This window comes from Scyliorhinus torazame, chromosome 4 (genome assembly GCF_047496885.1).
Source record: "Scyliorhinus torazame isolate Kashiwa2021f chromosome 4, sScyTor2.1, whole genome shotgun sequence".
In the NCBI taxonomy this organism is placed as follows: domain Eukaryota; kingdom Metazoa; phylum Chordata; class Chondrichthyes; order Carcharhiniformes; family Scyliorhinidae; genus Scyliorhinus; species Scyliorhinus torazame.
This window is the reverse complement of record NC_092710.1, coordinates 22,974,111-22,986,342: the sequence shown is the minus strand read 5'-3', so window position 1 is coordinate 22,986,342 and position 12,232 is coordinate 22,974,111. Positions and strand designations below refer to the sequence as shown.

Genomic DNA, 12,232 nt, shown 5'->3' with positions numbered 1-12,232 from the left:
TTCTACCTCAGTCTCTTTTATTTTAACTGCCAGGTGAAGTCCTGCTGGATAAAACCTGACATTCCACCCAAGTTTATCGATGAGGAAAAGCCATGGAGACACCTGAGTATTAAGGAGGGGGAAACGGGGGTAGCTGGCTGATTAAACTATCTGACAAAAGCACATTACTGTGGGTGCTGAAAATCTGAGATAAGAATGAGAAATACTGAAAATATTCAGCAGATCTGGCGGCACCTGTGGAGAAAGAAACAGAACTGATGGATACGACCGACAATCCTTCTTCAGGACTGCCGTGTATTTCCATCACTAAAACAGGAAAGTCTTGCTCTACATCCTAAATTCAAACATGAAGAATTACATGTTGCTCCGGGGCAGGATTTCACCAACATTACCTTCCCTCTGTACCCAGCAAGCCTGAACAGATTTAACTCACCGGACTTTCCACAGCATTTATCCCTGACACACCTGACAAAGTCTTCAGCAGCCTGTCTCTGAATTACTTTGACGGAGGGTGAGACTGCGGAGGAAGCAACCCCTGCTCTATATTGGGCTGCTTCATCCTGATTGGTCACTGTGGAACGCACCTGTAACTACCTACAAGGCGCTGTTTACAACAAAGATGCTGATACCCCACCCACCCCATCAACTCCTTCACCACAAAGAAAGTCCCACTCACACAGGTTTGCTGCGCAGTATTTCAATGCTGGAACTGCCACCTCTTGAAAAACAAGGTGCTAATTGTCATCACAAATGCTACGCCCAACATTATGCAAATGCAGGCAGCTCACTCCCTGTTGCAAGATCAAATCATTGAGCCTGTGCAAACACTGTGAAAGATTAGAATCACTGACACCCCGCGCCCTCTGCGACGTATCTCCCTGCGAGTGTTTACGCAATTCCATTCGGAAAATTCCTATCGAATCTGCTTCGACCGCTCCTCTGTCCGGTTAATTCCGGATTGTGGCCGGGATTCCCCGTTGTGAGGTCACTCCGCTACCGCTGCCAGCGGAGGAGAGAGAATTTTGGTGCACTGTTCGCAGGAGGCGGGATTCTCTCCCCCCCCGCCTCTTGTCAGTGGGATTTCCCATTGAAGCCGCCCCCACATGCCAGGAAACCCATGGGCAGGGCTGGGGCATCCCACCGCCAGAACGGCCAGAGAATTCCCGCCCGTCTGTTCTTTGTGCATTTAATATTGTTTCTCATGTCTCCTCTGGCTCTTTGCCAATTGCTTCCCTCTGCTTCACTGATTAAGCCAGTTCTGGTACGTTAGAGCTGAATGTTGTGGAAAGTGTAGTGAGCTGAACCTGTTCAGATTTGCTGAGTACAGAGGGAAGGTAATGATGGTGTTAAATGAGCAACATGTATTTCTTCATGTTTGAATTCTGGATGTACAGCAAGACTTTGTTTTTTTAGTGACGGCAGTTCTGAAGAAAGATTGTTGATCGTGTTTTCGTACTGTAAATACCCGTCAGTTCTGGGAAACATTCTCCCTGTCTTGATGCCATTTCCAATACCTCGATTAAATCACCTTTCCAGCTCCAAGGAGAACAGTCTCAGCCTCTCCTGTCTCTCCACATTAACTGAAGTTCCTCATTCCTGCCATCGTTCTGCTCAATCTCATGTCCACTCTCTCTCCAATGGCTTGACCTCCCTCCCTCAAGCCTGGGGCCCAGAGTGGGACAGAGTGCTCCATCTGGGAGCTATCCAGTATTTTATAAAGGTTCAGCATAACATGGTTGTCTTTGCCACGCTGTTATAACGTGAATAAAACCACATTTTAGAAATATAGACTCCTCCACTTGTCCTCTCACCTTCAAGAATGAACGCATATTCCCCTGGGTCTCTCTGTTGCAGCGCCAAACATTGTACCAGTTAGTGCCTATTGATTCTCCTGGGTCCACTGGGCCTATCCAGACTGGAGCAATCAATTCATGCGGGCCATGCTATTAGCTTGGTCTGAATTTGTTCGATAATCAGTGTATTGCCCCCTATTTCATGGGGCCAGTTTTTTTGTGATCCAATGGAAACAATTTTGCCTACACCAGAGGAAAGCATGTTAACTCTGACCCTGTGTCAAAAAGGCAACCTACTTTACCGCACAGCCTCAATAATACGTACAATCGATCCCTCCTGTTGTCAATCAAGGTGTGAAGAGAGGAAGGGCAGGCAGACTGAGGGTGGGCTCTTCTAGCTTTTTGACACCTCCATCAGTGCAGCGTGACGCTGCGGTGACAATTTCCTGAATACATCCGCCATTCCCGGCTCCTCATCAGGCCTGTGTACGGACTGGTGGGTGGGGGAGAGGCTCATGCACCTCTCTATACGGCTCCCGGTAATACATTTCTCTGGGCGGTGATGTGGTCTGGACCGATACGCCTCCCTGTAAGGGGATACTGGGAGGGGCCCGTACATTTCTCTATGCGGCTCCCCGTATGTAGAGTCATGCCCCTAACAGCCTGGCATGACCTGGCCCAATGCCCGTCCTTTCCATGTGGCATTTTCCCTCTACTTGTTTCAGCTCCTGTGGAGCAATTGAATTAGGTAGAGCATTAGTTGTTGATTGAAATGGTAAATCTTTAGGCTGTAGCCTGGTCTGGAGAGCATAAATCTTAGATCCCATAGCCCGGTCAATTTGAATACATCGATGTGAGAGTACCTTTAAGAAATAGATGTTTATAAATGGGTGTGTATATAAATATCTGTAGTGAGTGTACCTTTAACACATGGGTATTTATTACTGCAGTGATGTCAGGGTGTGGGTGGAGCTGGGTTGTCTTTCAGCTTTTAGTTTCACTTTGAGAAAAGCTTGGGTGTGTCTGTTTTTTTGGTTTCGTCTCAGTGTTAGAGCTGAAGCCAGACAGAGCAGGTATACTGTTGTTTTCTCTGCCGTGAAAAGACTATCTCGTGATCATTTGGTGAATTCAGAATTATAAATGTTCTCAGTAGTGAATGTAAACCTGATGTGCTTCTGTTAAAAGGTGTTTCTTTTGTCTGCTGGATGTTATTTGGGAAGTTATTAAGGGTTACTTAGTGTTGTATTCTTTGGGGGTTGTATTTGAATTGATGGTTGCTAAGATGTTCACTGTATGTTTTAAAAAGGTTAACTTGAGTTCATAGAATAAACATTGTTTTGCTTTAAAAAATACTTTCCCATTTCTGCTGTCCCACCCCTGGAGAATGGGCCGTGTGCTCCCCATACCACAATCTATTCAAAGTTGTGGATCAGGTGAACTCCATGATACACTTTGGGGTTCTCTAAACCCTGGCCCATCAACTATTAATATCGTGTATATTGTTGATACTTGGTCCCACTCGGGAAACACCAATTTTAATGCATTAGGCAAATCCGTTCTCAAAGCAGCAACAAAGGCAGCCTTCAATGGTCCAAAGGTACTTGTGTCCCAAGTCGCCTGGCGCTCATCAACTCCATTCTTCATATTCTGATACTTCCTCTGTCTTCTTCTGAATGCAAGCGGTGACCTCTGTTCCATTAGTTTGTGGTGGGTTATATTTTAACAGCCATGTTGTTCTTCGTCCCCGAGTGCATCTCTAACATCTCTGGAAAGTGTCCGCTGTCCCATCGCTACGGTTTCCAAGGATTCCGAATCAGTTACAAAATCGGATTCTATGACCCCCTCACTTTGCTGGTTTCTTTTACGAATGCTCTTGTGTAGTTACCGCTGCTTTGGAATGAAATGGAACGGCTGTGGAAGGGTCCGCGGTTGGGGCTGGCTTCTTATTCATTGGGAGGGCACATCTTCCGTCAGGAGCGGCCTCGACAACCCCGCCGGCTGGCAGAGGCGGAGGCAGGGGTGGGGCTTCTGGGGTTCGATCTTTCATTTTGGGGACGGGCCTTAGTTGCAGGGACGTCGAGGGCCCGTTGAAGAGATGTTCCCCACGTGGGCGGGGATTTCTCCGGTAGCCTCTCTTTCAGAAGTCCTGTTACTTTCACTTTCCGTTGCTGACTCGCCTTTCACTAATCGTCACTCATTTATTTTATGAATTCAGCTCAAATACGTCACGTCTGAGTCTCGCGACTACTTCCCCGAAATTCTCTGGTTTACAAGTTTCGACTTGTCTCTGGTTAGCTCTTCACAGACTGTCCGTATTTGCTCTTTCTTTGTCTTTTTATTTCACAATCATAGTTGGCACTTGCTCCTTCAGAGCTCCTTCCGAGCTGGCTGGGGGCACAGTGGGGCCAACAAGAGGCGAGGCCACGTTGGATTTGGTTTTGGGTAATGAACCTGGCCAGGTGTTGGATTTGGAGGTAGGAGAGCACTTTGGGGACAGTGACCACAATTCGGTGACGTTTACGTTAGTGATGGAAAGGGATAAGAATACACCGCAGGGCAAGAGTTATAGCTGGGGGAAGGGCAATTATGATGCCATTAGACGTGACTTGGGGGGGATAGGTTGGAGAAGTAGGCTGCAAGTGTTGGACACACTGGATAAGTGGACCTTGTTCAAGGATCAGCTACTGCGTGTTCTTGATGAGTACGTACCGGTCAGGCAGGGAGGAAGGCGTCGAGCGAGGGAACCGTGGTTTACCATGGAAGTGGAATCTCTTGTTAAGAGGAAGAAGGAGGCCTATGTGAAGATGAGGTGTGAAGTTTCAGTTGGGGCGATGGATAGTTACAAGGTAGCGAGGAAGGATCTAAAGAGAGAGCTAAGACGAGCAAGGAGGGGACATGAGAAGTATTTGGCAGGTAGGATCAAGGAAAACCCAAAAGCTTTCTATAGGTATGTCAGGAATAAAAGAATGAATAGGGTAAGAGTAGGGCCAGTCAAGGACAGAGATGGGAAGTTGTGTGTGGAGTCTGAAGAGATAGGCGAGATACTAAATGAATATTTTTCGTCAGTATTCACTCAGGAAAAAGATAATGTTGTGGAGGAGAATGCTGACACCCAGGCTATTAGAATAGATGGCATTGAGGTACGGAGGGAAGAGGTGTTGGCAATTCTGGACAGGCTGAAAATAGATAAGTCCCCGGGGCCTGATGGGATTTATCCTAGGATTCTCTGGGAGGCCAGGGAAGAGATTGCTGGACCTTTGGCTTTGATTTTTATGTCATCATTGGCTACAGGAATAGTGCCAGAGGACTGGAGGATAGCAAATGTGGTCCCTTTGTTCAAAAAGGGGAGCAGAGACAACCCCGGCAACTATAGACCGGTGAGCCTCACGTCTGTAGTAGGTAAAGTCTTTGAGGGGATTATAAGAGACAAGATTTATAATCATCTAGATAGGAATAATATGATCAGGGATAGTCAGCATGGCTTTGTGAAGGGTAGGTCATGCCTCACAAACCTTATCGAGTTCTTTGAGAAGGTGACTGAACAGGTAGACGAGGGTAGAGCAGTTGATGTGGTGTATATGGATTTCAGCAAAGCGTTTGATAAGGTTCCCCACGGTAGGCTATTGCAGAAAATACGGAGGCTGGGGATTGAGGGTGATTTAGAGATGTGGATCAGAAATTGGCTAGCTGAAAGAAGACAGAGGGTGGTGGTTGATGGGAAATGTTCAGAATGGAGTACAGTCACAAGTGGAGTACCACAAGGATCTGTTCTGGGGCCGTTGCTGTTTTCATTTTTATCAATGACCTAGAGGAAGGCGCAGAAGGGTGGGTGAGTAAATTTGCAGATGACACTGTTGTCGTCAGTGGTGGTGTTGTCGACAGTGTGGAAGGATGTAGCAGGTTACAGAGGGACATAGATAAGCTGCAGAGCTGGGCTGAGAGGTGGCAAATGGAGTTTAATGTAGAGAAGTGTGAGGTGATTCACTTTGGAAGGAATAACAGGAATGCGGAATATTTGGCTAATGGTAAAGTTCTTGGAAGTGTGGATGAGCAGAGGAATCTAGGTGTCCATGTACATAGATCCCTGAAAGTTGCCACCCAGGTTGATAGGGTTGTGAAGAAGGCCTATGGAGTGTTGGCCTTTATTGGTAGAGGGATTGAGTTCCGGAGTCAGGAGGTCATGTTGCAGCTGTACAAAACTCTGGTACGGCAGCATTTGGAGTATTGTGTACAGTTCTGGTCACCGCATTATAGGAAGGACGTGGAGGCTTTGGAGCGGGTGCAGAGGAGATTTACCAGGATGTTGCCTGGTATAGAGGGAAAATCTTATGAGGAAAGGCTGATGGACTTGAGGTTGTTTTCGTTGGAGAGAAGAAGGTTAAGAGGAGACTTAATAGAGGCATACAAAATGATCAGGGGGTTAGATAGGGTGGACAGTGAGAGCCTTCTCCCGCGGATGGAAATGGCTGGCACGAGGGGACATAGCTTTAAACTGAGGGGTAATAAATATAGGACAGAGGTCAGAGGTAGGTTCTTTACGCAAAGAGTAGTGAGACCGTGGAATGCCCTACCTGCTACAGTAGTGAACTCGCCAACATTGAGGGCATTTAAAAGTTTATTGGATAAGCATATGGATGATAATGGCATAGTGTAGGTTAGATAGCTTTTGTTTCGGTGCAACATCGTGGGCCGAAGGGCCTGTACTGCGCTGTATTGTTCTATAGTTAGCACAAGTTCTTCACAGCTCCAGGGTCCCAGGTTCGATTCCCGGCTTGGGTCACTGTCTGTGCGGAGTCTGCACGTCCTCCCCGTGTGTGCGTGGGTTTCCTCCGGGTGCTCCGGTTTCCTCCCACAGTCCAAAGATGTGCAGGTTAGGTGGATTGGCCGTGATAAATTGCCCTTAGTGTCTAAAATTGCCCTTAGTGTTGGGTGGGGTTACTGGGTTGTGGGATTATGGGGATAGGGTGGAGGTGTGGGCTTGGGTAGGGTGCTCTTTCAAAGAGCCGGTGCAGACACGATGGGCCGAATGGTCTCCTTCTGCATTGTAAATACTATGATTACAATCAGGGACCATTTGCTCTGTTTTCTTTATCTCTCATACGGATAGCTGTTCCCCAAACTCTCCTTATATCATTAAGGGGCCATTGTCCTTTGGAAATATTGTACAGTAAAAATTTCTGTTCAATCTCTGTACCAGGTTTGGTCAATTCCAATCGCTGTTCTATGGAACTCTTTGTTATCTGACACATTTCTTCTGCAGAAATATCTGGTGTAGGGCAGCACGGTGGTGCAGTGGTGAACACTGCTGCCTCACTGCACCGAGGTCCCAGGTTCGATCCCTGCTCTGGGTCACTGTCCATGTGGAGTTTTCACATTCTCCCTGTGTTTCTATGGATTTCACCCCCACAACCCAAAGACCTGCAGGGTAGGTGGATTGGCCACGCTAAATTGCCCCTTAATTGGAAAAAATGAATTGGGTACTGTCAATTTATTTTTTTCAGAGGAAATATCTGGTGGAGCTCAGCCATCCCTCGAGGTCGTCGGCAGATTCTCAGCCACCATTTCAACTCTGAAACCATATTTTCTAACCCCGGGCCTCAAGTTGTCGACTATTCTTTATTCGGAAGGATCGCAATATTTTTAATATACTGCCATATAATACATATATACCATCGTCAGATGTCGGCCTGTTACTGAGACTTGGGCCAATTTCAAGCTGGACATGTTCGTAAGGAGTGCGGAGGAAGTCGCCCAACTCTAAGCGGTCACAGATGTGTGGGTCTCTTACCTTGGTTCTCCAGCTCCGCTGCCTGATGCCTCGGTCTTGTGTTCAGTCTCTTCCTCCTGGTACTCCTGGCTGGCTCGCCAAATTGTCGGGGCTCTTGTTTTACCTTCTTCTAATAAGACTCAATTGTCCGGTTGATTGGCGGTGTCAAAAATACAACTTTATTGCCAATTATCCAGCTAATAACACTTGCATATGAACTGCATCAAAACTCAGAAACAAAATATCAAACGATACATAAAGGGGTCGAATACATGGCAGAGAAAAGCATTAAACATTAAAGCATAAAGCAATCACTTCAAAATAAACGAATAGGGTGATTCAAGAATTCATGAAGGCAGAAATTCAGAAATGAGACCTCGACCACGAGGTCTTACTTTAAGGAAATCCTTATCTATGGTCTAATCCCTCATTTACTCTCATTGGTTTCTAATTATCGGCTGAGACCTCCTGGTTTGTTGAACTGGATGTCCGTTACTAAGGGTGATTTATTGATCAAACATGGGCCATTGCTGAAGATTGACTGGTGTCTGTCAAAGTTAGTTCATCATTTACATGCACAGTGTCATAAAAACAGGTTTCTCACGCCACAGCTGGCCATAGACCCTTGTTGTAATGAATTAGTTGATACATTTTTATTGATAAATGCACTGAAATACAATAGTCAATTCATTACATGAAACATTCACTGAAACAATGTCCAAATTTTCACAGTCAAGAAACGAGAGGTCAATAGTTGATTCATTATCTACAACAATGACTGAATTCACACAGTCAAGACATCTTTAATAATTTCGCTCTTTAGCTATGAATTCAATTTGCACCTAAAACCATGAATACATCAATAATCTATGAGTGCATTTATAAAAATTGCTAAGAATCAATGTGGATATGCCAAATTTCCTTAGTTTCCTGAGGAAGTATCGGCGCTGTTGTGCTTTCTTAGTGATAGCGGCGACGTGAGTGGACCAGGACAGATTGTTGATGATGTGCACACCATCTCCTTCTCGGCACCATTGGTGCAGACAGGGTCACAGGTTGAGTCACAGGTGCAGCTGTGTGCTAGCACCCTCCCGGCGTCTGATGAGAAGGTGGTTCGTATCCGCGAGGAGACAGCCAAAGACCCCCTGTTGCAGCGTGTCGTGCACCACCTCGCCAATGGCTGGCAGAACGGGCAGTGCCCTCAATTTTACAATGTCAAGGACGACCTGACGGTGATTGATGGAATCCTCCTCAAGCTGGACCGGATTGTCATTCCACTCAGTCTCCAGAGCTTGGTGCTCCGCCAAATCCATGAGGGACACCTGGGCGCCGAGAAGTGCAGACGCAGAGCCAGGCAGGCTGTCTACTGGCCCGGGATTAGCCAGGACATCTCGAACATGGTCCTCAACTGTGCGACCTGTCAACGCTTCCGGCCAGCGCAGAGCAAGGAGACGCTCCAGCAGCATGAAAGCTCCCTGTGGTCCAAGGTTGGTTCGTGCGAATGGTCGTGACTACATGTTGATTATTGACTATTTCTCCAATTACCCTGAAGTCGTGAAGCTCTCAGACCTCAGATCTCGGACCGTCATCAAGGCCTGTAAGGAGACGTTCTCCAGGCATGGTATCCCACTCACTGTCATGGTGACAATGGCCCGTGCTTCAACAGCCACGAGTGGTCTATGTTTGCCAAGTCATACCATTTCAGACATGTCACTTCCAGCCCACACTATCCGCAGTCCAATGGGAAGGTTGAAAAAGGGGGGCACATTGTGAAACAGCTCATCTGCAAGGCCGCGGATTCTGCTTCTGACATCTACCTCGCGCTGCTTGTGTACAGGGCGACCCCACTGTCCACTTGCATGACACCGGCTCAACTCCTGATGAACAGGGACCTGCGGACGACGCTTCCAGTCATATACCTGCCCGACCTGGATCACCTCCCGGTGCTGCAGAAGCTGCAGCAGCTCCGAGACCGGCACAAAAAGGGCTATGATGCTCATGCCACCGATTTGCCCGTGTTATGCGCGGCAGACACTGTCAGGATCAAGATACCGGATGGTGGCTGGTCTGCTCCAGCTGTCATTGTTCGACAGGCTGCGCCCCGCTCCTATGTTGTGCGTCTGGCTGATGGTTCTGTTGTGCGACGAAACAGACGGGCAATGCGCAAAGTTACCTGCCCGCAACCGCTTTCTTCTCCATTTCCGTGCGGTGTTTTGCCACCAACTGATAGCTTGACTCACGAGGCCACCAGTTAGGCTTCAGCGCGCTGTCCCAGTGCCGTCTCCTCCTGACGTCAGCGTGCTGTCCCAGTACCGTCTCCTCCTGACGTCAGCGCGCTGTCCCAGTACCGTCTCCTCCTGATGTCAGCGCGCTGTCCCAGTACCGTCTCCTCCTGACGTCAGTGCGTTGTCCCAGTACCGTCTCCTCCTGACGTCAGAGCGCAGTCCCAGTGCCGTCTCCTCCTGACGTCAGCGCGCTGTCCCAGTACCGTCTCCTCCTGACGTCAGCGCGCTGTCCCAGTACCGTCTCCTCCTGACGTCAGCGCGCTGTCCCAGTACCGTCTCCTCCTGACGTCAGCGCGCTGTCCCAGTACCGTCTCCTCCTGACGTCAGCGCGCTGTCCCAGTACCGTCTCCTCCTGACGTCAGCGCGCTGTCCCAGTACCGTCTCCTCCTGACGTCAGCGCGCTGTCCCAGTGCCGTCTCCTCCTGACGTCAGCGCGCTGTCCCAGTACCGTCTCCTCCTGACGTCAGCGCGCTGTCCCAGTGCCGTCTCCTCCTGACGTCAGCGCGCTGTCCCAGTACCGTCTCCTCCTGACGTCAGAGCGCAGTCCCAGTGCCGTCTCCTCCTGACGTCAGCGCGCTGTCCCAGTACCGTCTCCTCCTGACGTCAGCGCGCTGTCCCAGTACCGTCTCCTCCTGACGTCAGCGCGCTGTCCCAGTACCGTCTCCTCCTGACGTCAGCGCGCTGTCCCAGTACCGTCTCCTCCTGACGTCAGCGCGCTGTCCCAGTACCGTCTCCTCCTGACGTCAGCGCGCTGTCCCAGTACCGTCTCCTCCTGACGCCAGCGCGCTGTCCCAGTACCGTCTCCTCCTGACGTCAGCGCGCTGTCTCAGTACCGTCTCCTCCTGACGTCAGCGCGCTGTCCCAGTACCGTCTCCTCCTGACGTCAGCGCGCTGTCCCAGTACCGTCTCCTCCTGACGTCAGCGCGCTGTCCCAGTACCGTCTCCTCCTGACGTCAGCGCGCAGTCCCAGTACCGTCTCCTCCTGACGTCAGCGCGCTGTCCCAGTACCGTCTCCTCCTGACGTCAGCGCGCTGTCCCAGTACCGTCTCCTCCTGACGACAGCGCGCTGTCCCAGTACCGTCTCCTCCTGACGTCAGCGCGCTGTCCCAGTACCGTCTCCTCCTGACGTCAGCGCGCTGTCCCAGGACCGTCTCCTCCTCACGTCAGCGCGCTGTCCCAGTACCGTCTCCTCCTGACGTCAGCGCGCTGTCCCATTACCGTCTCCTCCTGACGTCAGCGCCCTGTCCCAGTACCGTCTCCTCCTGACGTCAGCGCGCTGTCCCAGTACCGTCTCCTCCTGACGTCAGCGCGCTGTCCCAGTGCCGTCTCCTCCTGACGTCAGCGCGCTGTCCCAGTACCGTCTCCTCCTGACGTCAGCGCGCTGTCCCAGTGCCGTCTCCTCCTGACGTCAGCGCGCTTTCCCAGTACCGTCTCCTCCTGACGTCAGCGCGCTGTCTCAGTGCCGTCTCCTCCTGACGTCAGCGCGCTGTCCCAGTCCCGTCTCCTCCTGACGTCAGCGCGCTGTCTCAGTGCCGTCTCCTCCTGACGTCAGCGCGCTGTCCCAGTGCCGTCTCCTCCTGACGTCAGCGCGCTGTCTCAGCGCCGTCTCCTCCTGACGTCAGCGCGCTGTCCCAGTGCCGTCTCCTCCTGACGTCAGCGCGCTGTCTCAGCGCCGTCTCCTCCTGACGTCAGCGCGCTGTCCCAGTGCCGTCTCCTCCTGACGTCAGCGCGCTGTCCCAGTACCGCCTCCTCCTGACGTCAGCGCGCTGTCCCAGTGCCGTCTCCTCCTGACGTCAGCGCGCTGTCCCAGTACCGTCTCCTTCTGACGTCATCGCGCTGTTCCAGTACCGTCTCCTCCAGACGTCAGCGCGCTGTCCCAGTACCGTCTCCTCCTGACGTCAGCGCGCTGTCCCAGTACCGTCTCCTCCTGACGTCAGCGCGCTGTCCCAGTACCGTCTCCTCCTGACGTCAGCGCGCTGTCCCAGTACCGTCTCCTCCAGACGTCAGCGCGCTGTCCCAGTACCGTCTCCTCCTGACGTCAGCGCGCTGTCCCAGTACCGTCTCCTCCAGACGTCAGCGCGCTGTCCCAGTACCGTCTCCTCCTGACGTCAGCGCGCTGTCCCAGTACCGTCTCCTCCTGACGTCAGAGCGCTGTCCCAGTACCGTCTCCTCCTGACGTCAGCGCGCTGTCCCAGTACCGTCTCCTCCTGACGTCAGCGCGCTGTCCCAGTACCGTCTCCTCCTGATGTCAGCGCGCTGTCCCAGTGCCGTCTCCTCCTGACGTCAGTGCGTTGTCCCAGTACCGTCTCCTCCTGACGTCAGAGCGCAGTCCCAGTGCCGTCTCCTCCTGACGTCAGCGCGCTGTCCCAGTACCGTCTCCTCCTGAC

At 51.0% G+C, this 12,232-nt stretch overlaps 1 protein-coding gene across 2 annotated transcripts in view; it reads right to left on the bottom strand.

Moving 5' to 3' along the window:
- The window catches only part of LOC140410145 (beta-1,3-galactosyltransferase 5-like), a 34,536-nt gene extending 33,962 nt beyond the window's left edge, over positions 1 to 574 (bottom strand). Inside the window, exon 1 of one of the 2 annotated variants that reach the window (XM_072498106.1) lies at positions 434 to 574. The gene's annotated coding sequence lies outside the window, so the exon portion shown is untranslated. The remainder of the gene's footprint in view (positions 1 to 433) is intronic. The other variant, XM_072498105.1, reaches the window with a different exon arrangement.
- Between the last annotated feature and the right edge of the window lie 11,658 nt (positions 575 to 12,232).